Source organism: Cervus elaphus, chromosome 11 (assembly GCF_910594005.1).
Source record: "Cervus elaphus chromosome 11, mCerEla1.1, whole genome shotgun sequence".
Classification (NCBI taxonomy): Eukaryota; Metazoa; Chordata; class Mammalia; order Artiodactyla; family Cervidae; genus Cervus; species Cervus elaphus.
The window spans coordinates 54,141,279-54,168,884 of record NC_057825.1 but is presented as its reverse complement, the minus strand read 5'-3'; the positions used below and the strand labels follow the sequence as shown (position 1 = coordinate 54,168,884).

Here is a 27,606-nt window from a genome sequence, read left to right as displayed (position 1 = left end):
GCTTCTTGTGTAAGGGGCACAGTGGGAATGTAAGTTTTGCCAAGCTCTCAAGAAGAAAAACAAACTCACATGGTTTGGAGAGAAGGGATTTGCTCAGTTTCCTAAGAATTAGACCTGGTCCCTTAGCAACCAGCTCCCAAATGGAGATGGGAAAGCCAAGGATGGAAGTGGAGGCAGGATGGACGGTACGCATGTGTGTCTGTGAATGTTTACCTTGGCTAATCAATAGACTCAGCAAAGGAGGGATTTAGTTAGTAGAATTATCTAGATTTCTGAAGGGTCATCAGTTAATAATTATCAAATGTTGGCTGCATGTGAAGCCCCAGGTTAAGAGTTGTACAGAAAAATTTCAATCTTGACTCCTGCTACTTAATTAATTTCTGAAATGACTGAGTTGACTTTTCTGCCTAATTGAGTCTGAGTTAGATTGTAAGACTGAACCTGATGACTTGGCTTCTCTAACCTTGGGGCACTAATTCTTATTTCTAGGAATCAATGGCATGGGCTGGAGCTAGCCATGGAAAGACAGTTGGGCTGCATGTCAACGAATCCAATTAATTCTTTCAAGTGTTTATACAACAAACATTTGTTGAAGATTTTCTTTTGTGTGCCAGACTTGTGCAATGTAGTCTGGGATCTGCCTACCCCAGAGCCAAGGCCACAGTGCCAGAGAATATTGAGCCTGGAGAGTTGTTTAAAGACACAACCTGGAACCTACTCATTGGAGTGAATTCTTGAAAATGGCAACAAGTGTTTCAGTTATGTGCATTCTTTTAGAAGTGGAATTCAGTAGGGGAGAGATAAATTGGGAGATTGGGATTAACGTATATACACTACTATAAATAAAATAACCAGTGAGGACCTACTATATAACATCAGGAATTGTATTTGATATTTTGTACTAACCTATAAAGGGGAAGAACCTGTAAAAGAATATATATGTATATATGTATGTATGTATAATATGTTGCTGAATCACTTTGCTATACACTTGAAAAGAGCACAATATTGTAAATAAACTCTACGTCAATTATAAAAAAGAAAAAAGTGGAGTTCAGCAGAAATATTCTCATTAGTTAAAACCAGTTAGTTAGGTTATATGAAATGTTATTAAGTGCACATCTTGATTGTTCTTTTTATTTTTAATTGCATGTGTCACATACACACACATATACACAAACACATAGACAACTGTATATAATGATCAAATGATCAAACATTCATATTAATCAAGTCATTGCTGTTATACTTATGTCCTTGCTTACACATGTATGTGCACACAAGCCCATTTGAACTGACCTATATTCATCAGTAGATCTGTGCAAGAAAAGGAATTTTGTATGCTGCCAGTCCTAGGAGAGAGACTGCAGGGGCAACCACTAGCATGCAATTTGGAAACGGAGACCTTAGATGCTAAATTCAGTCTGAGTTGTGTGGTGAGCTCTCACATTTAGGTACTGACTTTTCTGGGAGACCAGCTTGTGCATTAAGTACAACCAAAAGCTGGCTCCAGGATAAGTGACCAGGGAGGCAGATGAGGTGACAGAATTAAAAAAAAAAAAAAAAAAAAAAGAGTAGAACATTCAATAAGGCAAAATTGATTCTTCTGAATAATTCTATCTGACAGTGGCTCTGTGGGAGGCTATACAATTTAAAACCTTCTCACACTGATGCCAGAAAGACCTGTTCTGAATACTAGTTCTTCTAGCATTTCTGCACATCCCTTGTCTTCTTTTCATACTTATTGGGAGGATTAAATGAATAGCATGTATAAAGCACTTAGAATTTCAACAAATATTAGCTCTTCTCCTTTTCTGGCCTGAAGCCACTTTTGGTGTCTTAAATGTGCCACCCAGGGGTAGGAAAAAAACACTGACAGATCATGCAGAGTGAACTCCCCCCAAATTCAAATGTGCACTTCAGATTGGTAAAAGTTGAGACATAGTTCTCTTTTCAGAGCTATTTTGCTTCACAGGGAGCATAAGAAATGTCTGGGGAGAATTGAATTCCACATCTCTCTGATCTTGAAGTCTACAGAACTAGGCTGTCCTCTTGGTAGGAGGCTGAGGCACCTGCAGATGGCAAGTGAAGCACATAAATATCGACACATGCAGGAAACTTATGCAGCGAGAAGAAGCTCTTCTGGCAGAAAATTTATCACAACAGCGTGAAACCTCACAGGGTCTTGTTTCTTAGCTGTTGCTGGGGAGTAGCAAGGACTGATCATGGGGACTGAGTGAGCTGGATGAGGAACTTTAAAAGCAGAACAAAGATATCACTACTGAGTCCTGTAAAGAGGGGGTCCCCAACTCCTGAGTCACAGACTCGGTTCTGGTCCACGGCCTGTTAGGAACTGGGCCACATAGCAAGAAGTGAGTGGCGGGCCAGCAGGTGATGCTTCATCTGTATTTACAGCTGCTTCCCATCACTCACATTACTGCCTGAGTTCTACCTCCTGTCAGATCAGTGGTGGCATAGATTCTCATAGGAGCGTGAACCCTAAATGTAGTATACTTGAATCATCCTGAAACTATCCCTCCCCACCCTAGTTAATGGAAAAATTATCTTCCATAAAACTGGTCCTGGTGCCAAAGAAGTTGGAAAGTAAAAGTGAAAGTCACTCAGTTGTGTCCAACTCTTTGTGACCCTATGGACTATACAGCCCATGGAATTCTCCAGGCCAGGAGTGGGTAGTCTTTCCCTTCTCCAGGGGATCTTCCCAACCCAGGAATTGAACCCAGGTTTCCTGCATTGCAGGTGGATTCTTTATCAGCTGAGCCACAAGCGAAGCCCATAAAAAAGTTGGGGACCACTGCCATAAATAATCGAGTATGTGCCAGGCCTTCTTCGCTCTAACCTCTTTTACATTTATTAACTCATTTAAGTCTCATAAAAACTCGATAAGGTGGATACTATTACATCTGGCTTAACAGAGGCACAGAGAAGTTAAGCAAGCTTCTCAGAGTCACAGAGCTAGTGAGTAACTGAGCCAAACACAGGCTCAAACACAGGCAGCCTGCCTCCCAGTCCGTGCTCAAACCATGATGCTATGGCCCCATAGTAACTGGACAAAGAAGTCTGAGACATTTTCCGGTTGAATACCTAAGGGATAAAAGACCTAAATATGAAAGGCAGAACTCTAAGTCTTTTCTCAGTGAATATAGGACAATATTTTTGTGTTCTTATAGCAGGGAGGGATTTCTTAAATAATACTCCAAAATCTCTAACTCTTAAGGAAAGACTGATAAATTCAACTAATCAACTATTAAAACTAAGGACTTCTGTTCAACAAAACACATCAACAAGAAAGTGAAAAGACCAACTAGGGGGTGGGAAAGATTAAGAATGATCATTTGCAAAAGGTTAGTATCCAGAATACATAAATGATGACAAATCAATAAGAAAAGATAAACAATTCAAAAGAAAAATCAGCAAAGAATTTCAACCCACTTTTCATAAAAAGGAAATACAAATGGCCAATAAATATGTGAGAATGTGCTTAACTTCACTAGTCATCAAGGAAATGGAAAATAAAACCACCATGGAATAGCATTACAAACTCTCCGGTATAGCTAAAGTAAGACATTGCAATACCACATGTTGGTGAGATGTGGAGCAGAGGAAATTCTAACTCATGCTAGAGGGAACATAAAATGGTATGAATGTCTTGGAAAACTACAGTTAAAGATCTTCTTACCTTATCACTCGGGGCAACCTTCTGGGGAGCGACATCCAGAGAGATGTGTGCACAAATGTACCAGGAAACGTGTATGAACAATACACAATGTTTCTAACAGCTTAGTTCCTAAGTGACTCAAACTGGAAGCAGCTAAGTGGTTATTAACAGAGAAGTGGATAAATAAATTGTGCCACATGCATACAATGGAATATTATCCAGCATTGAAAAGGAATGAATGAAAGCTACCACAATGACATGTATGAATATTACAATCATAATGATGATTGATGAATGGCATCACTTCTGCCACTGAGAATACCACAAGCCCTGCCCACTCCCCTGATGCTGAGGAGGAGCAGGAAGCAGCCTCCGATACTCTCCAACCAGTAAGTCTGCATTGCTCAAGAATTTCTGGGATTGTTTACCCAAGTTCGTGGATCTGTTCTGTCCTCTAAATTGTACCAACTGAAACATGCTTGAGTGTTAATGATTCCTTTCTTTAGGGGATCTTCTGGACCCAGGAATGGAAACCAGGTCTCCAGCACTGCAGGCAGATTCTTTACCGTCTGAGCCACCATATTCACATTTAAAAGGAATCTTCTGGAGAAAATGCATGAATCAGAACAGTAAGCCACTTGGGGATTAACTTGAGAACTAGCTACCATTTCAAGCAGAAGTAGCAGCTTGCTCATTTTGAGGCTGCATGATCTAAAACCTCTTCTGCATTCTGTTGCTAAACTGAGACAAGGTTCTAATAGATGCAATTTGTGACAATCCCTTTGGGCTTGGGATTCAGAAGAAACACACATGATGTGCCTGCCATGGCAGAGGGTGGCTGAAATTTTAATGGAGTCAATGTTCTCTGAGCAAATTATTTCCCAGCTGGTTCAGTTGTCTCCTGGGGGTTCAGGGGCAGGCAGGAAGAATAGTGCTGCGGCTGAGGGTGCACTGAGATTACGTCCCTTGGCATGTCCTGCATTTCCAGCATTATGGGAGGAGAGGTCCTGGGTGAGGCACACCCAGGAGCTCAGAATTCTCGTGCTGCCTCTGATGCTCTGTTAACTTTGGGCTTTAATTTCTTCATCTATATAATGAGAGATTTAAATAGTGACTATTGAGGTTGATCTGAGCTCTTTCCTCTCTACATATTTCAATGAACACTTTTCAAGCCAGCAATGTGGATTTTACAGCTTTCAATTCATTTGGCTGCTACTGATTTCTCTACCAATGGATGGAATAGCTGGATCTTGGCTGAGATTTCTAGACCTAGATCTGGATATATGTACCACACAATTGCACTTATTTCATGGGCTAGCAAGGTAATGCTCAAAATTCTTCAAGATAGGTTTCAACAGTATGTGAACCGAGAACTTCCAGATGTACAAGCTGGATTTGGAGAAGGCAGAGAGAGGAACCAGAGATCAAATTGCCAACATCTGTTGTATCACAGAATAATCAAGAGAATTCCAGAAAAACATCTGCTTCTGCTTCACTGACTATACTAAAGTCTTTGACTGTGTGGATCATAACAAACTGTGGAAAATTCTTAAAGAGATGGGAATACCAGACCACCTTACCTGCTTCCTGAGAAACCTGTACACAGGTCAAGAAGCAACAGTTAGAACTGTACATGAACAATGAACTGGTTCCAAACTGGGAACGGTGTAGGTCAAGGTTGTATATATTGTCACCCTGCTTATTTAACTTCTACGCAAAGTACATCATGTGAAATACTAGGATGAATGAAGCACAGGCTGGAATCAAGGCTGCTGGGAGAAATATCAATTACCTCAGATATGTAGATGACACCACTCTAATGGCAGAAAGTGAAGAGGAATTAAAGAACCTCTTGATGAAGGTGAAATAGGTGAGTGAAAAAACTGACTTAAAACTTACATTCAAAAACTAAGATTGTGGCACCAGATCCCATCACCTCATGGCAAATAGATGGGGAGAAAACGGAAACAGTGAGAGACTTTATTTTCTTGGTCTCCAAAATCACTGCCAATGGTGACTGTAGCCATGAAATTAAAAAACGCTTGCTGCTTGGAAGAAAAGCTATGATGAACCTAGACAGCATATTCAAAAGCAGAGATATTACTTTTCTGACAAAGGTCCATTTAGTCAAAGCTATGGTTTTTCCAGTAGTCATGTATGGATGTGAGAGTTGGACCATAAAGAAGGCTGAGAACTGAAGAATAGATGCTTTTGAATTGTGGTGTTGGAGAAGACTTGAAAGTCCCTTGGATTGCAAGGAGATCAACCAGTCAGTCCTAAAGGAAATCAGCCTTGAATATTCATTGAAAGGACTGATGCTGAAGCTGAAGCTCTAATACTTTGACCACCTGATGTGAAGACCTGACTTATTGGAAAAGACTCTGATATTGGGAAAGATTGAGGGCAGGAAGAAAAGAGGGCAACAGAGGATGAGATGGATGGCATCACCAACTTAATGGACATGAGTTAGAGCAAACTCTGGGAGATAGCAAAGGACAGGGAAGCCTGGTGTGCTGCAGTTCATGAGGTGGCAAAGAGTCAGACATGACCCAGTGACTTAAGAACAAGAAGAAAAATCCTTCTCAGCATAATGCATCAACTGACCAGGGTAGGCACCTAAGATGGAACTGATCTTCCATTTCTGAGAAAGAAAAATGTATATACCTTTAATTCAGATAGAGAATCTGAGCATAATCAAATCTAACCCCAAATTGCATGGCCTGTGATAATTCACAGCCTTCTATTCGATTCTGTGAACTCCTGGAGAGTTACTTTCTTAGGGCCCTGCTTTCTAGTTCTGTCTTCATGTGCTTTCCCTGTTTCACCTAGTATCTACTTCTTACATTTTCCCTAGTAAATACACTTGCATGATTTTACTTGGGGAGTCCTGGGGGCACCATCACACCTCAGGAAAAACTTTTACCATCACTTGGATTCCCTCTCTGAATTTCTCATCTCGCTTTCATCTACATCTTTTCTAGGAGTAAATAAATTCCTCTTCTCATCACATCCATAGCATAACAGTTTATTAAAAACTTTCCTTGTGCCAGATACTAGTCTTCATTCTTTGTGTGTATTATTTTATTAATATTTAATCTCCATTTAACCTCATGAAGGATCCACTTTCATTATTCTCTCTTTGCAGATGAGAAAAGTGAGGCAGAGAGCAGCTAGTAACTTGTTTAAGGTTGAACATGAAAGTGTTATTTGCTCAGTCATGTCTGACTCTTTGTGACTCCATGGACTGTAGCCCACCAGGCTCCTCTGTCCATGTTTTTCTCCAGGCAAGAATACTGGAGTGGGTAGCCATGCCCTTCTCCAGGGGATCTTCCTGACTGAGGGGTCAAATCCAAGTTATACAGCAGATAAACCATTGACTTGGGATTCAAACCCAGGCAATCAGATTCCAGAGTACATGCTCTTGGCCCTAATACTTTATCATCACCCATGAAAGCACTTCTTCTGCACAAACTCAAGATTCTCCCAAGGAGAGACTTTGGTGAATGAAATCCTCTCCATCTCTTTCCATAAATGTGTATATTTCTAAATTTGCACTGGATAGTCAGCATTGAGTATACTCTAGATTGGAAATACTGTATTTTATTGACTCTAAGACATCATTGATGGGAAGATGCACCATTGGTTTATGCATCATTTAAACCATGACACATGGTCTTAGATGGACAGCATGACCCATGATCTGGTCTCATTTTTTCAAAACTTTTTTTAAACGAATTTCAAAAATCTAGGCAATTTCTCCTACTTTCAGCATCAGAAACAAAATATTACATGACCCCATCCACTTGTAGTTATCTTTCTTTCTCAGATCCCAGGAAGAACTAGCTTATTATTTTCTAAGAAATATGAAATTGTAGTTACTCCTTCAATGTCAAATGTCTGTTTTACTAATATCAGAGTGACACCCACTGCTCTGTTTCTTCCTTTTCTGGAAAACATGATAAGCATTTTACTTTAATGCTGTCTTACTGTATATTTGGAGGATAATTTTCTTTTTTTATTCTGGAAGTGTTTAAACATATAAAAAAGTGGAAAGAATAGAATAATAAACTCCTATGAATCCTTTATTCTAACTTTGAGGATTACCAACATTTTTCTCTTTTGGTTTGAAGATATTTTAAATTTTAATTAGACTCTGTACATAAGTGAAGACAATGGGAATAGCTTTGACCTCCATGGGGCACGAGGGCCATAAAATCACCATAATTGCCTTCTGGCTGGAAGAGACAGAGGCCACTATTACTGCAAGATGCAACCCAACTTCAGAGATGCTATAATAAACTGTGAAATAATATGTGTCTTAGAATTGATGACATGCAGCCGCAGGGCAGCTGGACTGTACTTAGGAGTCAGGACCTAAGAAGTCAGAGTTTTCCTTATTTGGTGCTTTTGAGATTTTGTTTTTGTTCTTCTTTTTTCCCTTTCAGCCTGTATCCTCCATCAAAGCACAAACAGAGAAAAATTTCAGCATGTTTCCTGAAGAACCTCTTTGCTTTTAAACAGTCTTTGGACTGTCAGGGCCAAGTAGGCAAATCATGGATCACTTTTGTGGTGCCTGTGTAGAGAGACCCCGAACTTGCATATTCTCCTCTCAGAAGCCTGGGTCACTCCAGTATGCCTGAGCATGTGTGCCCAGCTCAGATCTGGTTAGCTCTGTGCATTTGAGCCTTGTTCAAACAGATGTGCTTCTGTAAACCATTAGGGATGCTCAGTGTTTGCAGATTTAGTACCTGAACCAGATGCTGAATTCCCTGTACCCTCTCCTGCCCTAATGGTCCTGCCATTTGAACTTAAGCACTTGCTTTTCTGTCTACTTGCCCCTCAGGCTTCCCAGTCCCATGACATCTGGTCCCATCACCTCATGACAAATAGATGGGGAAACAATGGAAATAGTGACAGACTTTATTTTCTTGGACTCCAAAGTCACTGCAGATAGTGACGGCAGCCATGAAATTAAAAGACACTTGCTCCTTGCAAAAAAAGCTATGACAAACCTAGACAATGTATTAAAAAGTAGAGACATCACTTTGCCAATAAAGATCCACATAGTCAAAGCTAGGGTTTTTCTAGTAATTATGTATGGATGTGAGAGTTGGACCCAAATGAAGGTTGAGTGTCAAAGAATTGATGCTTTTGAATTGTGGTGTTGGAGAAGACTCTTGAGAGTCCCTTGGATTGTAAGGAAATCAAACCAGTCAATCCTAAAGAAAGTCAATCCCGAATATTCATTGGAGGGACTGATGCCAAAGCTAAAGCTCCAATACTTTGGCCACCTGATATGAAGAACTAACTCATTGGAAAAGACTCTGATTCTGGGAAAGACTGAGGGCAGGAGGAGAAGGGGATGACAGGATGAGATGGTTGGATGGCATCACCGACTCAATGGACATGGGTTTGAGCAAACTCTGGGAGATGGGGAAAGACAGGAAAGCCTGGCATGCTGTAGTCCATGGGATTGCAAAGAGTTGGACATGACTGAGGCTAAACAGCGGCAAGAACAATGGGCTTCCCTGGTGTAGAGAATCTCAGATGGTAGAGAATCTACCTGTAACAAAGGAGACCCGGGTTCGATCCCTGGGTCGGGAAGATCCCCTGGAGAAGAAAATGGCAAGCCACTCCAGTATTTTTGCCTGGAGAATTCCATGGACAGAGGAGCCAGGTGAGCCACAGTTCATAGTGTCTCAAAGAGTCGGACATAACTAAGTGACTAACGCACATTCTCCCTTCTGTCAACGTGTGTCCCTGATATGTGGAATCCCTAGGCCTGGAAACCGACCCCAAATCTGTGAACTCTGATGTCAAGTACTCTGTACTGGCCTTGCAGGAGTGGGCATTCTGGGCTGATGTCAGAAGCCCTGGAGAAAACAGTTTGGCTAAGAGATGCCATCTCCCGTCTCCGACCACCCAGTGGTGCTGCCATATATGAGAATGATGACTCTGGTAAGAAGCCATCTGGGTAGAAACCTCATGAGGTCAGGAGTGTTCTTCCATAACGTCAGAGGAGCATGTGAAATGGGACAGCGAGAGACCCTCAGAGGATGTCAGGTAACCCGAGTTCTGATCAGTGGTCCAAGCCACTGTGATGCCACACACGTATTCAGTCGGCTTTATCACTTCAGTGCGTGCTGGTCAAGCTCCAACTGCCAGCATCTTCTTGCTGTGGTTTGCAGTCTTTCTATAAGGAGCCATGGAAGGCTACTCTGCTCACCCCCTCTTCTAGGAGCTCTCAGCTACCCACTCTGGGAAGTAGATGTACAAACCCTCCAGCTCCCTCACTGTGAGAGTGGGGCAAATTCTACTCCTTTTCCAAAATTTTCTCTTGGAATCCACTTTCAGTTGCCCACAGTGGTAGCTGGGCTGGTAACACATCCTTTACTGGTGACTTCTCTTTCTTGGCTCACTTCCTCCCTCCTCTGTTTTTTCTTGTATCTCTTAAATTAACTATTTGCACTTGAACTTTTGTTGCAGGATCTGCTTCTGGGGGGATCAAAACTAAGACAATAGGCATGTGTGTCATTTAATTTCCTCAGGCCATTGGCTTCTTATCTGTTGCGTGTGTCCTTGCTAAATTGCTTCAGTCATGTCTGACTCTTTGTGACACTATGGAAGGTAGCCTGCCAGGCTCCTCTGTCCATGGGATTCTCCAGGCAAGAATACTGGAGTGGGTTGCCGTGCCCTCCTCCAGGGGATCTTCTTGACCCAAGGATCGAACCCACGTCTCTTATGTATAGGATTGAACCCATGTCTCTATGTCTCCTGCATTGCCAGGTGGGTTCTTTACCACTGGGAAGCTTTCTCACCAGTTAGATAAGAGCAAAGTTTGCAAGTATGTTGTGGTGGTAGAGTTTCCCATGCATTTCTGCATGCACCATTCTTATTTGGAGTTCAGGACAGACCTGTGACCAGGCAAGGCCTTTTTATTCCATCTTCTAGATGAGGAGTGAGAGGCTCTGAGAGGTTTTGTGAGTTGCCCAAGGACTCTCCACTGAAAACTGGCTGACTTGAGACTGGAACACACACCTTCAAACTCTGAGACCACTCACCATCCTTTCCAGTGTTTCTTTTTTCTTTTTTTAAAAAAATTACTTATTTATTTACTGGCTGTGCTGGGTCTTCACTGCTGTGCAGGTTTTTCTCTAGTTGTGGTGTGTGGGCTTCTCATTGCAGTGGCTTCTCCTGTTGTGGAGCAGGGGCTCAAGGGAACATGTTCAATAGTTGTGGTGCATGGGTTTAGTTGTTCCACCGCATATGGGATCCTCCCAGATCAGGGATTGAACCTGTGTCTCCTTCATTGGCAGGTGGATTCTTTACCACTGAGCCACCTGGAAAACCTTCTAGTGTTTCTTGACCTTCATGGTTCCTTTCCAAAAGTTGTCTTTGTATTTCTCAGATTCTGAGGACGAATAATTTAGCATCAGATACAGATTTCATCATCTGGGATTTGTTTTAGGGACTGCAGTCAGCCCTAGATGGAGGCAGTGCCCTGGGGGCCTCTGGTACCCTGGATGGGCTCAAAGCCTTCTCCATACATCTCCCAAGGGTCCTGAGCTCCCAGGGTCTTGGAGTCCTAAGGAGGACATTCACTTCTCATGATCCCACTTTTTGGCACTATTCTCTAATTGGCTTTGGACCATTAGCTCCAGTATCACAGTTGAACCCAGATGCATAGTCAAGGCTGCCTTCACCACAGGCTGCAGGATGGGTTGCCTATACTGGGTCAACATCTCCACTTGGCTGAGTCCTCCTAACCACTTTAACTATTTCCTGGTATTGACTTTCAGCAAAGCCTTTGTCATATGACATCCTGAGAGGAAGGTCACTAAGTCCCACTGGGGGGCATTTCCCCCAGTAAGACAGTAGCCTTATTATTAGCCCATCCTGGGGGTATGTCTTTGGTTGATGTCCCCTGATCCTACACATCTAACCTGATCCCACATCCCACCCAGCCTTCAGGCAGGAAAACAAGTGTGTGCCTCTCAACTTTGTCACTAATCCTTTTGGAATTGCTGACTTCTCTCTCTCTCTCTCATTTATTCTTGGAACACTTCTTCGCCCCAGCAACTTTCTCTATTAACCCTATTCCTTATTCTCAACCTCATTCTCTCCCTTAGTTCTTGGAAGAGTGACATCTGACCAATTCTATTTTGATTTGGCATTCCTTAGCACAAGCTTACATTATCACCCCCTGCACCTGCTTCTGGCTATTTCAGGTAACTACTTCTAGCTTCCAGGAGCTGGCCAGGTGTTAATTTCTTGGCCAACACCTGACTGGACCTGATCATGACAACTTACCATGAATATTTAGAAAGGTACCATGGATTGCTTAGGTGACCTTTCTATCTCTGAACAGAAGCAACAAAGGCCATGGTGAGCTTTTGCAAACTCAAAACTATCTCAGCTAGCTTTTTTGTTTCATAGGCTATTTTTATTTTGAGATTTTGGGGTACTGACCATGATCATGGTCAGAGTGGTGGATAGGCAGTAATGATGCTCTGATTGAGGGAGGCTGGAAACTGTCTCAGTTCCCACTCAGTGGTACTTATTTCCATTAGCCGCAGCAGTGCCTGAAACTCTCACTGTGGGCTTCCTGTTGAGTAAACAGAATACTCCTCAGTAATGGAATGCTCTCAGGAAGGGATGACATTAGAGTGACTTTCCCTCTTAATTAAATATCTTAGCACACAAGAGGAGAATCATGATTCTTAGAGTGGAAGCATCTTCCTGGGAAGTCTAATGATCAGATTAGAGTAGATCAGTTGCTTAGAGAGAGGCTGAGACAGTATGACACAAGTAAGGACAGGTAAGGTTTGAAGGGAGGGAAGGAGTGAGCAACATCAGAATACCGATCGCCACTCATGCAGACAACACAGGAGAGTTTCCTGTTTAGCAAAGGGGAAGAATGAGAGTCCTGGGCATCAGAGCTTAGGGAGTAATGTCCACAAAGGTGATTCTCAGCAATTTTGTCTCAGATCAACCCTCACCTTGATTGGGCTCATCCAAACTTAACAGTGGTCTTCCTGACTCTTTTGTGAGATATGCCACCCCAATTTCTCAATTTATTCCATTCAAGAGCAGTGTGAAATGAAAGATCAAAAACAAAAAAAGAGCAGATGTCCAAAAGTAATACTTGAGTCTCTTTTTACTCATCTCTAGAATGGGAGAAATACATAATTACTGTGAGGATCCAGGAAGATCAAGTGTCTAAAGTATTTTTAAACTGTGAAACTCCCAGGCAAACATCCAGTTGAGTTGTCTTGAAGAACACCTTCCTTGATGCTGTCAATCACTCTCACCTTTTGAAAACTAGTCAAAGAATCCACAGCATCTTACTGAGGTAACCAGAAGCCCCTTTGGGTTTTGCAAAATCTGAGTGAGGGTTTATTTCAAGCTTGCAGGAAATGGTTGTTTTTTTCTCTTGGGCTCACCTGGGAGGAACCATGAAAAGCATCATCTCAGAGGAAGTTCAGAGGAGAAGGTGATGTGCCTGGGGAGGCAGATGGGGCTGAGCTGATGACCCTTCGAACATGAAAAAGCCATGCTCTCTGAGACCTTTCGTTCAGTGGTTTCTCAGCCTGCAACAAAAAACCTTTCCCAATTTGTGGGGTTCGCGGTGGTAGGTATTGTTGCCTAAGAACCCTCTGCAAATGTCAAACCCATTATCAGGCTGAGGAAGGCAGGGTTTTAATTGAACTTTTCCTCCAACCTTCTGCCCTTCACAACTATAGCAGCATTGCATGTGTCATTATGGCCTTTTTACAAGGCCCGGAATGGAAAAGGCAAATTATCTGCAAAGAAATGTTTAGAAAAGAGTAAGTCTGAACTTTTGAAGTGTTTATTTTTTTTTATGTCCCACTACTATTTTGCTGCTGATGTTTCTTGCTCACAAGATCAGGATACTTACTATCTGTCATAACAGGTCTTCAGGCAGGTAAAAAGAGGAGAAAAATATGAGCAAGAAAGATAGGCTTGGTTCATTTCCCTTGTTACTTTAAAAAGCTACCCTAGCGCTCTCCCATTTAAAGCATGGATACCTTCTCACCCCACCAAATCCTTCTTTAACCCAGAACTTCCTTTCCCTGTCCCTGGTGTCAAGCTTCTAAAACAAATGTAACATACACTTGCTGTCTCTACTTTTACATTCCATAACTTGCCCACATACTCAGACTACCTTCTGCCTTCACTAGTACATTGGCCTTGACCTTATAATATCCCTAGTGGCCTTTCAATTGTAATCTAGTTCCTCTCTTTGGCCTCACTTCTTCTACTTCAGCCCACTATCATCTCTGGGCTGGTTTTAACAGCTTCCTAGATGGTCTTCCATCACCTATCTCTTTTCTTCCTATCCTTTCTAATCCACTCTCTTCACTGTTGCCAAACGAATCTGCAAAGGCACTACTTCTGGGCTCTCAGGATGGCCCAATCCCCTTGCCTGGTTTATGAAGCCATTTGAACTCAGCCCCTGCCCACTTCCTGCCAGTCCCTTCTCATGACAGATTCTCATGATATGTTCTCTAGACACACTGGTTTATTTGCAATTTTCCCAACTAGCTCTGCTGCTTTTTTGTGTGGACTACTTCTAACATTTTGTCAGAATGTCTCCTCCCTTTGCCAGGCTGATCTCTATTCATCTCTGCAGCCTCAGTGGAGACTTTCTAGGCTCCTGGAAGCCCTTTCTATCTCCAGAAGTCTCATTCCTCCAGCTCATCCTCTCCTGCCACGTCTGTCTGCGGTTCACTTGCTTCCTCCCATTTCTAGACAGTGACCACTTTGAAAGCCTCAGAGGCTGACTCTAACATTAAGACTCATGGATAAGTGACTTTAAAAGAGAATTTATTTATTTTTGTACGCACTGGATCTTCGTTGCTGTGCAAGGGCTTTGTCTAGTTATGGTGAGTGTGGGCTACTCTCTAGTTGTAGGTCTCGGGCTTCTCATTGTTGAGACTTCTCTTGTTGAAGAGCTCAGGCTCTGGAGTGTGAGCTCAGTAGCTGTGGCAGCCAGGCTTAGCTGCTTCTAGGCATGTGGAATCTTCCCAGACCAGGAATCGAACCTGTGTCCCCTGCATTGGCAGGCAGGTTCTTTTACACTGCACCACCAGAGAAGTCCCAAGTGATATTTTAAAGCAAGTGCTCCCTGCGGTAAGGATTTAGGGAAGTAGGATAGTAAGGGAGAGAGAAACAAGCACAGACCTGTCCTCAGGGAACCTCCGGGGAAGGTTCAGCCTGGTGCTGCAAGGGACGCTGAAGTGTAAGTGATGCCCCAGCGTTATCCCATGGGATGCCAGGAAGCTGGGCTGTGGAATTTCCACTCTTGTCGGTCAAGAGTTGCCACAGGGGAAGTAGATTCCCACTCTCCTTCCATGTGTAAGTCTGCATTAAAAATGATTAGAGATGATACAATAAACTTTAACACTTCATGAAGCAGACAGCCTCCATTCCCAAGAGTCCAGGGAGCTGCAAAATGGAGTAGAAGGCAGGATGCTTTTATAGCATAAAGAATAGAGAATGAGGAAGAGTAAGACAGACCACCTCCTTGGTCTCCTTCATTTGAGCAAAATTTCAGAGTAGTTTGTGCATCTCCAGGAATCTGTGACCCAATTCTTTTAATTTATAGACACAACTCTGAACTGGATGCCTAGGCTAAGAGAGGTTCTGGAACAAGCAGCTATAGCATGACCAGACTGCCCTGATCTTTAGACTCTGCTCTGGCCAGCCTCCTCCTCCCTGATGGAAACTACTTTATTAGTCTCTTTATTCCATCTGTAATCTCTTCTTTTTCTCTCCACTTTTATTGAGATATAATTGCCATACAGCTTGCAAATTTAAAGTGTCCCACATAATGATTTGTTATACATATTTTTGCAAAATGATTATCACAATAAATTTAGTTGACATCCATCTTCTCCTATAATTCCAAAATATTTTTTTCCTTGCAATCAGAACTTTTAGAATATAATCCTTTAACTTCTTTCAAATATACTTTATAGTCCATCTGCTGTCTTTCAAAGTCATAGCAGACACATTTGAACATGTTCAAAACCCACTAGAATACTGGAGTAGGTATCCATTCGCTTCTTTAGGGGGTCTTCCCAACCCAGGGATTAAACCCTGGTCTCCCACATTGCAGGCAGATTCTTTACCATCTGAACCACCAGGGAGGTCCCTCCACTAATGGACAGGGTTCTTTTTTATTTTTATTTTTCCCTAGAAGGTTTCTAAGCCCCTGTGTAGGGATGAAAAGTCACCTAATTCCAGCCTTCAGATAGGGCTGAGAGCTCTGGCTGATCCAGCCTGGCTCCTTCCATGTCTCTCAAGATGTCTCATGGTGTAACTCTTGGCAGTTTCCCCAGCCCATCTTCATCCCACCCCTCATGCCACATTACATCTCTAATAGAACTCTCTGCGGTTCCTCCAGCCCAGAGGTTTCACATTTCTGTGCCTTTGCAAAGGCTTTCTCTCTTCCAGGAAAATCCTTTTTCTATTGTTCTCTTTGGAAATTCTCACTTTTCTATCAAGACTAAGCTTAATTGTTATGGGCTTTCCAAATGGCTCAGCAAGTAAAGAATCTGCCTGTGATGCAGGAGACACAGGTTCAATCCCTGGGTTGGGAAGATGCCCTGGAGGCAACCCACTCTGGTATTCTTGCCTGAAAAGTCCCATGGACAGAGGAACCTGGTGGGCTACAATTCAAAGGGTCACAGAGAATCAGACATGACTGAACACAAGCTTAATTGTTATCTTTTCTGTGATTATTTCTTCTCTTAACCCTGAAATTGTTCATTGGAAGGACTGATGCTGAAGCTGAAACTCCAATACTTTGGCCACCTCATGCAAAGAGTTGACTCTTTGGAAAAGACCCTGATGCTGGGAGGGATTGGGGGCAGGAGGAGAAGGGGATGACAGAGGATGAGATGGCTGGATGGCATCACCGACTCGATGGACATGAGTTTGAGTAAACTCCGGGAGTTGGTGATGGACAGGGAGGCCTGGTGTGCTGCAATTCATGGGGCCGCAAGGAGTCGGATACGACTGAGGGACTGAACTGAACTGAACTGAACTGAACTGAAGTTGAGCTCATCACGTTAACTTATTCAATGCTGTCTCTGGCACTGATTTCAGTTATTCAAACCATGATTTGTTGCCACAATTTTGTTTTTGCTTACATTTTTCTCTCTCATCAATCCTATGAACAATTTGAGAATAAATACTTGACGTTAAAATGTATGCATGTCACATAGGTGGCATTCAGCAGACGTTTCTTAAATGAGCTCAAATATATAATACGTAATTTTTGAACTTGGGCAGCTCTGGTGTTCACTTGATTTTGGAATCAAGTGAGAAAATTTGGGAGTGCTGTCCTACACCCTATAGTCTAGTGCCCTCTGCATGCAATCTGATGGCCCCTGGATTAGGAAACCTGCTCTCAATCTGCAGCCCTCAGTAGCTGCCACAGCAGGCAGACACTTAACTCACTGAGCTTTGGTTTCCTTGTTGGAAAAAAAGCAAGTTTATACATCCTGCAGAATTCTGGAAACTAATTTTGATGATAAAAAGCTGCCTAGAAGAGTGCTGGGCTCCTACTGGGAGTTCAGTATATGTTAATTTAGTGAATGAATAAATGAATGAAATATATTAATATCTTCCTGGTAGAGTAACTGACATCTGGTCTGATACAGCATCTTGTACTTGTGCTAAGTCTGTGCTAAGTCTCTCAGTTGTGTCCGACTCTTTGCGACCCCATAGACTGTAGCCTGTCAGACTCCTCTGTCCACGGGATTTCCCAGGCAAGGATACTGGAGTGGGTTGCCATTTCCTCCTCCCGGGGCTCTTCCCGACCCAGGGATTGAACCCATGTCTCCTGCGTTTCCTGCATTGGCAGGTGGATTCTTTATTACTTGAGCCACCTGGGAAGCCTCCAGTATAGCATCTAAAGGAAAACAGCTGACATAGAATAGCAGTGTGGACAGCAGGCCATCAAAACAGCTGGCAGCAACCAATAGGAACAACAGTCTGATTTGTAAATATATTTATGGCTTCTACATTTTGTTCTTGCTCTCACACATCCACACACACACTCTTCCTCTTTTGGACACACAGTTCCAGCGTGTCCCAATTTTGTTCACTGGTTATACAACAGATCTCCAGGATGCAGTCTACTGGTGACAGAGTTGAGGGAGCTTTGGTTGCAGTTTTGACATCATGCACCAGTGGCGTTTCATCTTCCTATGTGCTTTAGTCCAAAGCTGCAGCACATCTTTCCTCTATGTGCACAGCTGGAGAGGGCCGCTCACTACAGTTGTCAGCCTTTTTGATGGCCTGCTGTCCACACTGCTATTCTACAGACCTAGGATTTCTGGTCTTCCTGGAAAGCCTTGATATCTTATCATGTGGATACAGGAAGTTTTATTTCAATACTTACTTTGCTTCCATTTTAGGCATGATTGAATTCTGCAAAAGCCTCTCAGTGAAAGAATGTTTTTTGATAAGTTGTTGAAATCCTCCCTTTGTCAGATTTCGCTTTAAGTTGGTGTCTGGCTACTTTATACCAGGTAGGCACCCTCAGGCCCTCTGTCTTTCTCTGTCTTGCAAGCACATGTATCACATATGTTCCATCGCTGCTGAGTAGCCAGCCCACGTAATAGCAGAGTGTATCTACATTCAGTCCCTTCTCCATCTTTGAGCATATTTGCAGGAAAATGCCCCCTATGGCTCAGCATGTTAAGAATCTGTCTTCAGTGCAGGAGACACAGGAGACGTAGGTTTGATCCCTGGGTTGGGAAGATCTCCTGGAGGAAAAAATGGCAACCCACTCCAGTATTCTTGCCTGGGAAATTCCATGGACAGAGGAGCCTGGCAGGCTATATAGTCCATAGGGTCGCAAGAGTCGGATTTGACTGAGAGACTAAGCATGCATGCACTGGATAAAATGAGTTTCTTCCATGTCTGTTCCTGAACTGATTTAAACTCGGCTTACTTCCCCACCATCAGGCCCTTCTCCATCTTAGTTGTCAGGTCTTTGCACCAATGTTGTGGCCCTTGGTGGCTAGAGCCCTCCCTCAGTAAGACACTGTTGTCCCCATACTTAATCTCCCAGAGACAGAGCATGTTTGGGGAACAATGTGTGGGGCAGGTCCCCTGCCCCCATGCACTACGCATGAACCAGACTTTATTTCTCCTTTAATTCTAGCAACACCAGCCTGATATTTGCAGTCTTAGAATGAAATCTTGAGAACACCAAGAAGAATTCTGGTATAGAACAGAAGCATCTTGAAACTCTTCCCCCAATTGACTGGCCACCATCCAAAAGAATCTCTCCCTAGTCATGTCTTACCTGAGCCCCACTCTGCTGCTGAATTGGTGAGTTGGGTTTTCTCCTCAGAGAAAGCTTCTCCACTTTGTTCATTATTGAACTCAAAGCCCCCACCCCTGCCTATCTGGTTGTTCATAAGAAAGCTCAAATCCTACTCCTGTACTACTCAGGGTAGATAACCTTCCCTCTGTCTCAAACATTCTCTGCAGCACAGCCTTGGCTTTTCACTCATTTTCACACCAGAAAAACCCACAGGGTGTTTGTTGTTTCAGTCACTAAGGCATGTTCGACTCTTTTGCGACAGTATGGACTGTAGCCTGCCAGGCTCCTCTGTCCATGGAATTTTCCAGGCAAGAATACTAGGGTGGGTAGCCCTTCCCTTCTTCAGGGGATCTTCCCTACCCAGGTATCAAACTCACATCTCCTGCATGGCAGGCAGAATGTTTAACAAACAGAAAAGCAAACTTCCCCCTCTCTCCCTTGGAAATTTTCATGCTGTTCTGAATCTGAAACTGATTACATTTAATTTCCATATTTAAAATTGGTAGCATTTTTTTCCTTTACAACATATAACTTTACAAATACTCACCCCAAGTTTTATATTCCGAACAGTTTTGTTTTTTTTTTTTTTTGGTGGCCCATTAAGTAAAAACATTTTGAGCTCACTGCTGCTGCTGCTAGGTCACTTTAGTCGTGTCCGACTCTGTCTGACCCTATAGATGGCAGCCCACCAGGCTCCTCTGTCCACAGGATTCTCTAGGCAAGAATATTGGAGTGGGTTGCCGTTTCCTTCTCCATTGAACTCACTAATCCAAGGCAATATCTGTTACAACTGACCAGGTAACTCACACTTCTTGCAACAATTATGATACTTGTTAATGATAAGGGAAATTATTATTAACTGTTGTCATGTAACACATCTGTTAATATTTGCCATAGCTCATAACTACATATTCATCACTCAGGAAGTCTTCTCCTCAGATTCCCACACCAAGGTGTGTTTAACTGAGGTATGTCTCTAGGTGTGCTCAGTTGTGTCCAACTCTTTGAGACCACATGAACTGTAGCCCGCCAGTCTTCTCTGTCCCTGGAATGTTGCAGGCAAGGATACTGGAGTGGGTTGCCATTTCCTTCTCTAGAGGATCTTCGGGACCCAGGACTCAAACCCTTCTCTCTTGTGTCTCCTGCACTTGCAGGTGGATTCTTTACCACTAGCGTCACCTGAGAATTCAAGGGGTACCGTGTACCAGAGCAGTGTACCAGTCAGCACACAGTTTGATTGACCCATGTGATTGATAGGTGCCCTGCTAAATATTTTCAATATTATCTTTGTCTACATTCCTGTTCGGCATCTAATAAATAATAGAAAATAAAAGCTTTTGTTTCTGACTACTTGGAATACCTTAGTCCAAGCATTAATTTATTTAAATTACTGAATTGGTTTAACTCAATAGGTACTTGTTATAGGAACAGACTTTTTTTATGTATACAGTGTAGAACTCCATCCTAAAGGTTGGGACTATGTGTCCAGGGAACTAAAATTCAAATTGGGTAGATAGGATCATCCCACATAATGAGTGCTTTGTGCTTTTGTACATTATTATTGTTTCCCCAGATCTTTCCCGCTCTTGGGGTAGCCTTGGTCTTGGTTGATGATGACACGGTTTTTGAGTCTTGATAATCATCACCATTTGATCCTCAGGACTCTTTACTGCCTTGGGTTTCTGGTGGTTCACTCACTCCTTAGGTGTGGTTTCCTACTCTTCTGTGGTAACCTGGTGGTAGGCAACTTTCCCTGATCTTCTGGTCTTCTATGAGTGGCCTTCCTGGGTTAACAGGAGGTGTGGGCTATACAGCAAAGAGGAACCAAAGACAGCATCTCAGAAATAGTATAAATCCAGAGGAGTTTAGTAATCTGGGTAGGAAGCAAAACCTAGAGCATGCTGACAAAAGAGGTCAAGCAGGGAGGAGAGATCTTTGAGGCAATGAACTGCAGAAGGTAGGTGCCTTTCATGTGGGGCTGGTAACTTGGGTAGGAACTGAAAGGCTGGTGATCTTTCCTGTTTTTTTTCCCTCTCATTCTGGGCATCTTCATTCAGCAGGGGACTCTGTTTACACCTCCCAGCAACCCATGGCTCTGCAAATATAAAGGAACCCATTCCCCCACTGCCAGCCACCTCCATCACCTACAAGGGACTGCAGATCTTTGCCAGCATGGTATGATCTAATATCCAATTAACAATAGATCTCAAGTGCTGTGCTTTAAATTTTCCTACCCCTTCTTTTATGAAACACCAAACAAGTTTTCAAGGGAGCTTGACACTTGTGTCAATTGTCACTGTGACATTTGTGAACCACCTTCATACCCATAGACTGTATGGGCCCCTTTGGCTCTCTCCCATTTCCAGTGTGCTGTCTGCCTTTCTGGTGCATCTTCTTTCATGGAATCCTTCCTGCGGTTTGGGCATCCATCAGTTTCCTCTTTGTCCAAACATCATAATCCCAATGTCCTAGGGCCAGACCTCCAGTCTCTGAGCCTCTGTTGATCTGGAAGCTTCCTGGTGTCCTTTCTTGCAAACTCATGCTCAGTAGTGTCTGACTCTTTTGCGACCCCATGGACTGTAGCCCATCAGGGTCTTCTGTCCATGGAATTTTTCAAGCAAGAATACTAGATCGTGGGATCTAATATTTCCTACTGTAGGGGATTCTCCCAGCCTAGGTATCGAACTCACATTTCTTGTGTCTCTATCATTGGCAGGCGAATTCTTAACCACTAGCGCCACCTGGGAAGCCCACCTGCTATAATCCACCAAAACAAAACTCAGGATCATCAACCAATACAGGAAATCCAAAAACCATTCAAATCTGTCCAGACTGCCAGAGCAGTTGGATGGGCACAAGGGACCCCTTCTGCCAAGGCTCTGGATCCTCCTAGAGTTCAGGCGGAAGAGAGGAATCTGCTCTGGTCCCTTCGTCAGTCGCCATAACTATTAAAAAATAGTCACAACCTAGAAGTCGAGAGTTATGTTTTATTCAGTGGGAATTTTTAGGACACCAGGCCCAGGAGATAGTATCTCCAGAAACCCTACAAGAACTACTCCAAGCTCAGTGGAGGTAAACAGATGGATCTTTTCCCTGACACTTCAGATGGTATCCAGATGGAGATGAAAAGGAGTGTGCAGGGACCCCCAAGTGAGAGGCTCAACTGTGGCTGTTCATGTCAAGAGAATAAGGGACCCCCACAATCAGGTTTGTGCTTCCTTCCTCTGTTTTAATGCAACATCTCTCCGTTCCCCCTGCCTCCTCCTCTCCTGCTCCAGTCCTGGCTTGTCAGCCTGATGAAGGGACTTCAGCACTAACTGTCCCCTCCCTTCTGCCTCTGAGTACCATTCTACATGTTAATGCTCCTCTCAATAGGAGCGAGGCAAACGTTCTTGCCACTCGGTTCTCACTGGGCACCTCTGGTCACTGCAGTGCCAGTTCAGCCTGACAGGAGCTGGTCAAAGGATGACTGCGTGGAGTGCAAGCTTGTCAGCTGCTGTCAGTAATGGACGGGAAGGATACTTCAGGCTACAGTAACATTACAGGAAGGAGGCCTGAGAGGAATTGTTCCCTGCTGTTTGGAAATTATAAGATCCAGTTTATCCTTGGTAGCAAAGTGGACCCTGCTTTTCTGGTAGGAAGTACATATTTTTACTATCATTGCAGTCTTTGTTGGGACAGAAAAATGAACCAGCTGAGCTCCTTCCCCAACTCCATGAATGCGGATGTGTGTTTCAGGAGCTATATGCTAGAAGTGATTTAAGGATAACATAGGAACCAATGCACCAGAGGGCTTCCTAGGTGGCGCTATTGGTAAAGAATCTGCCTGCCAATGCAAGAGATGCATGTTCAATCCCTGGGTCTAAAAGATTTGCTGGAGGAAGAAATGGCAACCTAATCTAGTATTCTTGCCTGGGAAATCCTATGGACAGAGGATCCTGGTGGGCTACAGTCTATGCAGTCACAAACAGCTGGACATGACTGAGTACACACACATAGCGCCCCAGAAGGAGGCAGTGAATTGTGGGTGACTCGTAGCAGGGCAGAGTCCTGGGCTGCTTAGCAAGAGATGAAGCCTCTCTACAGTTAGACATTACTTGAGTAGCTTTAGCTACTGTCTTGGTCAATTCAGGCTGCTGTAACAAAATGCCAGAGCCTGTGTGGTTTATAAACAACACAGCAATTGAACCTGCATCTCCTGTGTCTCCTGCGTTGTTGATGGATTCTTTACCTGCTGAGCCACTGGGAAAGCCCTTTACCCATGACCTAATCACCTCCCAAAGAACCCACCTCCTAATGCTGTCACCCTGGGGATTAATATTTTAACATGGAAATCAGGGTTTCCCTGATGGCTCAGGGGGTAAAGAATCTGTCTGCCAATGCGGGAGACCCAGGTTCAATCCCTGGGTCAGGAAGATCCCTTGGAGAAAGAAATGGCAACCCACTCCAGTATTCTTGTCTGAGAAATGCCATGGACAGGGAAGCCTGGTGGACTACAGTCCATGGGATCACAAAGAGTCAGACATGATTGAGTGATTAAGCACGATGTACATTTTTGGGAAACAAATCACATTCTCTGTTTCTCAGGTTCAAAGTTCTTTGCATCCTACTTCCAAGACCCTCAGCCCTTCACTTCTTGGAGAGGGGGCGGGGCTCTCTCTTAATTCCCATTTCTGCCAAGCCACATCAAAACCTAAGCTCCTCTCACTTGCTCTTCCAACCAGGTTGGTGCAGCAGCTGTTCTTCCCTAGGATGTAAGACACTGGGGTCCTGCGTTCTTAAATCCCCCAAATGTGTCTGGAACTTCTGTCTACTCCCTTTTGCCTCCCTACCCCCACCCCAGCTCAGTACCAGACTGAGGGATACACAAGACAGTTTATATTTGTTTTTTCACTCTCTGACTTTATTTCTCCCTCAGCCAATCTAGTCTAGATTGGTGGGGATCCTGGTACCTCACATATTCTTTTTTATTTGAAGATGCTAACATTTCATGTTCCATATTCTTTAGGGCTTAGGCTTGAAACTAAAAACCCCCAAAGGTTTGCAAATAAGAAGCCATGACTTTTAAGTCTTGGCTATAATTTTTCAATTTTTTTTTTAAAGCTCTAAAGCATTATGAGACTCTGTTTCTTTCTATTCTGAGTAATTCTTCCCAGAGGGTAATACTTGTCATGGACTCAGGGGATGTAGATGAAAAATCTGGTAAGAAAGTGTGAAAGTGGGAGGGTGCAGGAAGAGCTAAACCAATCTGATCATACAACGGGATATATATCACATTTCTTTTTGCTTATGGCTTGTGGCATGTGTTGTCTTAGTTCCCCGATCAGGGATTGTACCTGTGCCTTGTGCAATGGAAGTGTAGAGTTTTAGCCACTGGACTGCCAGGAATTCACATAATTTATTTCAGTCCATTTTCCTCTGCTGGATACAAATTTTCCATGGCCAAAACAAACAGAGGATTCATAATCAGTCATTATAAGCAGCTTAATGTGAATTAGTTTTTCCTCTCTACGGAGGCTAAGTTCTGAAAGCTCTTGACATGGAAGAGTGGAGAGGCAAGTTTAGGATAAGGGCAGCAGAGAGGCCAGGCTTCCCTGGTGACTCAGTCAGTAAAGAATCCACCTGCAGTGCAATGCAGGAGACCTGGATTTGACCTCTTGATTGGAAAGGTCCCCTGGAGAAGGAAATAGCAAACCACTCCAGTATTCTTGCTTGGGAAATCCCATGGACAGGGAATCCTGGTGGGCTACAGTCCATGCAGTTGCAAGAGTCAGACATAACTTAGCAAATAAATCACCACCACCAGCGGAGAGGCCAGATGAGGTGGGAGGAAGGAGTAGCCAAAGGGCATTGTATGGGCAGTGGAAGGAAGGCTGTGACCAAGGGTTAAGGCTTAGGGAGACAGAAAAGGGAGGGAGTGCCCAAGATGACCTTCATGCATTTCTCAGTTATGCCAGAACTGGGGAAACTTGGGGTCACCACACCCAGGCAGAGGAAGAGAGAGGTCTGTGTTCAAAGCCAGGTCAAGAATTGACTCAATGATTTGTAGAAGTCTGTAGGAGACAGACTTCTGAAACTTTCAGGTGACTGAAAGTGATGGAAGTAATTGCCAATAAGACAGAGATCAAAGCAGCAAAATAAAAATGAACATGAAAGGGGATGCCTAGGTCCCTTGGGGAGAAAAGCTGTTTAGGAACACAGGAGAGAATGCATGACCTGAACCCATTATGGGGCAGTGTTCTAGGCTGGAGGATGGACACTCCTGAGGGATGGGTGGGAGTTATCATCCTAAAATTATAGCTTTTAAATTAGAAACTGTGGCGATAATCCAGCTGGAAGGTCAGAGCGGCCTGGAGTCATGTAGTGGCAGTGGGTATAAGGATAAGGGGAAGATGCATTCAATAAATATTTATGCACATAAGACATTGAGAAAAGAGATGGAGTCAAGGATGACATCCAGATTTTCCGGTGTGAGAACTTGGGTGAATGGTAGGTGATTTATAAAAACAGGAAATACCAGAGAAGTTGATTATGAAGAGGAAACACAAAGATGTTCCTATAAAGAACAAGTGAAAAGATTCGCCTCCCAACAGAGGACAAAAACTTCTTCCACTATAATAGGAAGGAGAAAGGCAGATGTATAAAATTTACACGTACAATAAAACAGGTAGCTGAGGGAGTGTCCATCCGAAGGCGTCTATCTTTTTCTCCAACAGTAGAACTGTAAATCATCTGTTGTAAGCACAGTCAGGGGATAAAGAATGGAAATAAACATTCGGGGAAGAATAGATAAGATACGAAGTGTCTTTTGCAAATAATGTGGCTGACAAGGGATTAGTCTCCAAAATTTACAAACAGTACATGAGGCTTAACAGCATCAAACAAACAACTCAATAAAAAAAATGTGCAGAAGACCTAAATAGACATTTCTCCAAAAAGATATGTGTGTATGTGCAGGCTCAGTCGTGCCTGACTCTTTTGAGACCCCATGGACTGTAGTCCACCAGGTTCCTCTGTCCATGGGATGTCCCAGGCAAGAATACTGGAGTGGGTTGCCATTTCCTTCTCTAGGGGATCTTCTCAAAGAAGACATGTGCATGCGTGCTAAGTCACTTCAGTTGTGTCTGACTCTGTGGGACCCTTCGGATTGTAGCCCACCAGGCTCCTCTGTCCATGGGATTCTCCAGACAAGAATACTGGAGTAGGTTGCCATGCCCTCCTCCAGGGAATCTTCCTGTCCCAGGGATCAAACCTGGATCTCCTGCATTGCAGACAGTCTCTTTACCAACTGAGCCACCAGGGAAGCCCAAAGAAGACATACAGATGGCCAAAAGGCACATGACAAGATGTCCAACATCTCTAAGTATTAGAGAAATGCAGATCAAAACTACAATGAGATATCACCTCACACCAGCCAGAATGGCTATCATGAAAAAATCCCAAAGCAATAAATGCTGCAGAAGGTGGGAACCCTCTACACTGTTGATAGGAATAAAAGTTGATACAACCATTACCACTATGGAGAACAGTATGGAGGTTCCTTAAAAAGCTAAAAATAGAGCTACCATATGACCCTGCAATCCCATTCATGCATATATCCAGAGGAAAACATGGTTCAAAAGGATACATGTATCACAATGTTCACTGAAGCACTGTTTGCAATAGCTAAGACATGGATGCAACAGAGGAATGAATGTAAATGTCTGTAAATGTCCATCAATGGAGGAATGAATAAAGAAGATGTGGTATATTTATACAATGGAATATTACTCAGCTACTAAAAAGAATGAAATAATGCCATTTGCAGCAATATGGATGGATCTAGAGATTGTCACACTGAGTGAAGTCAGAAAGAGAAGGAAAAATATTGTTCGATATCCCTTATATGTGGGATCTAAAAAGAAATGACACAAATGAACTTACAAAACAGAAAGAGACTCAGACTTAGAGAACAAACTTATGGTTGCCTGTACACATTGCTATATTTAAAATGGGTAACCAACAAGGACCTACTGTAAGGCACATGGAACTCTACTCAATGTTATGTGGCAGTTGATGCGAGGGAAGTTTGGGGGAGAATGCAGACACGTATATGTATGACTGAGTCCCTTCACTGTTCATCTGAAACTATTACAACATTGGTAATTGGCTATACCCCAATGCAAAATAAAAAGTTCTAAAAAAAAAAAAAAGGTATGAAATATCTTAAGCACTGACCCCCCCTGGCTGGGCAGTAAGTATTGAAGAGCCAATAGTTATAAACTGACAATGGGATCAATCTTAAAATAGATACTTACTATAGTTATGTGTATTCATAGCTTTTGTTAAATTATCAATCAATAAAAGATCACTTAAAGTCTTTTGTGGGGAAGAAATAAGTGTACCTGGACTAAGTGGGAACTAGAGATAATAAAATCCATAAAATGCAATTTCCTGTTTTGAGTGATGCCAAAGATTTCTACTGTAAAAAAATAAAAATAAAATAATAAAATTAGAGCTTTTATATGTACAGTGAGACAAAATAGAGTTTTTCTTTTATTGCACACGGATGAGAAGAACAGCT

General features: G+C 43.1%; 1 long non-coding RNA gene across 3 annotated transcripts in view; it reads left to right on the top strand.

Annotated features, from left to right (window-relative positions):
- The window catches only part of LOC122703468, a 186,826-nt gene that overhangs the window by 71,689 nt on the left and 87,531 nt on the right, over positions 1 to 27,606 (top strand). The window contains exon 4 of one of the 3 annotated variants that reach the window (XR_006343495.1): positions 490 to 812. The exons of the other annotated variants lie outside the window; for them this stretch is intronic. This is a non-coding gene — a long non-coding RNA (uncharacterized LOC122703468). Of the gene's footprint in view, positions 1 to 489; positions 813 to 27,606 lie in introns of those variants that run through there. 3 annotated transcript variants of the gene reach the window in all.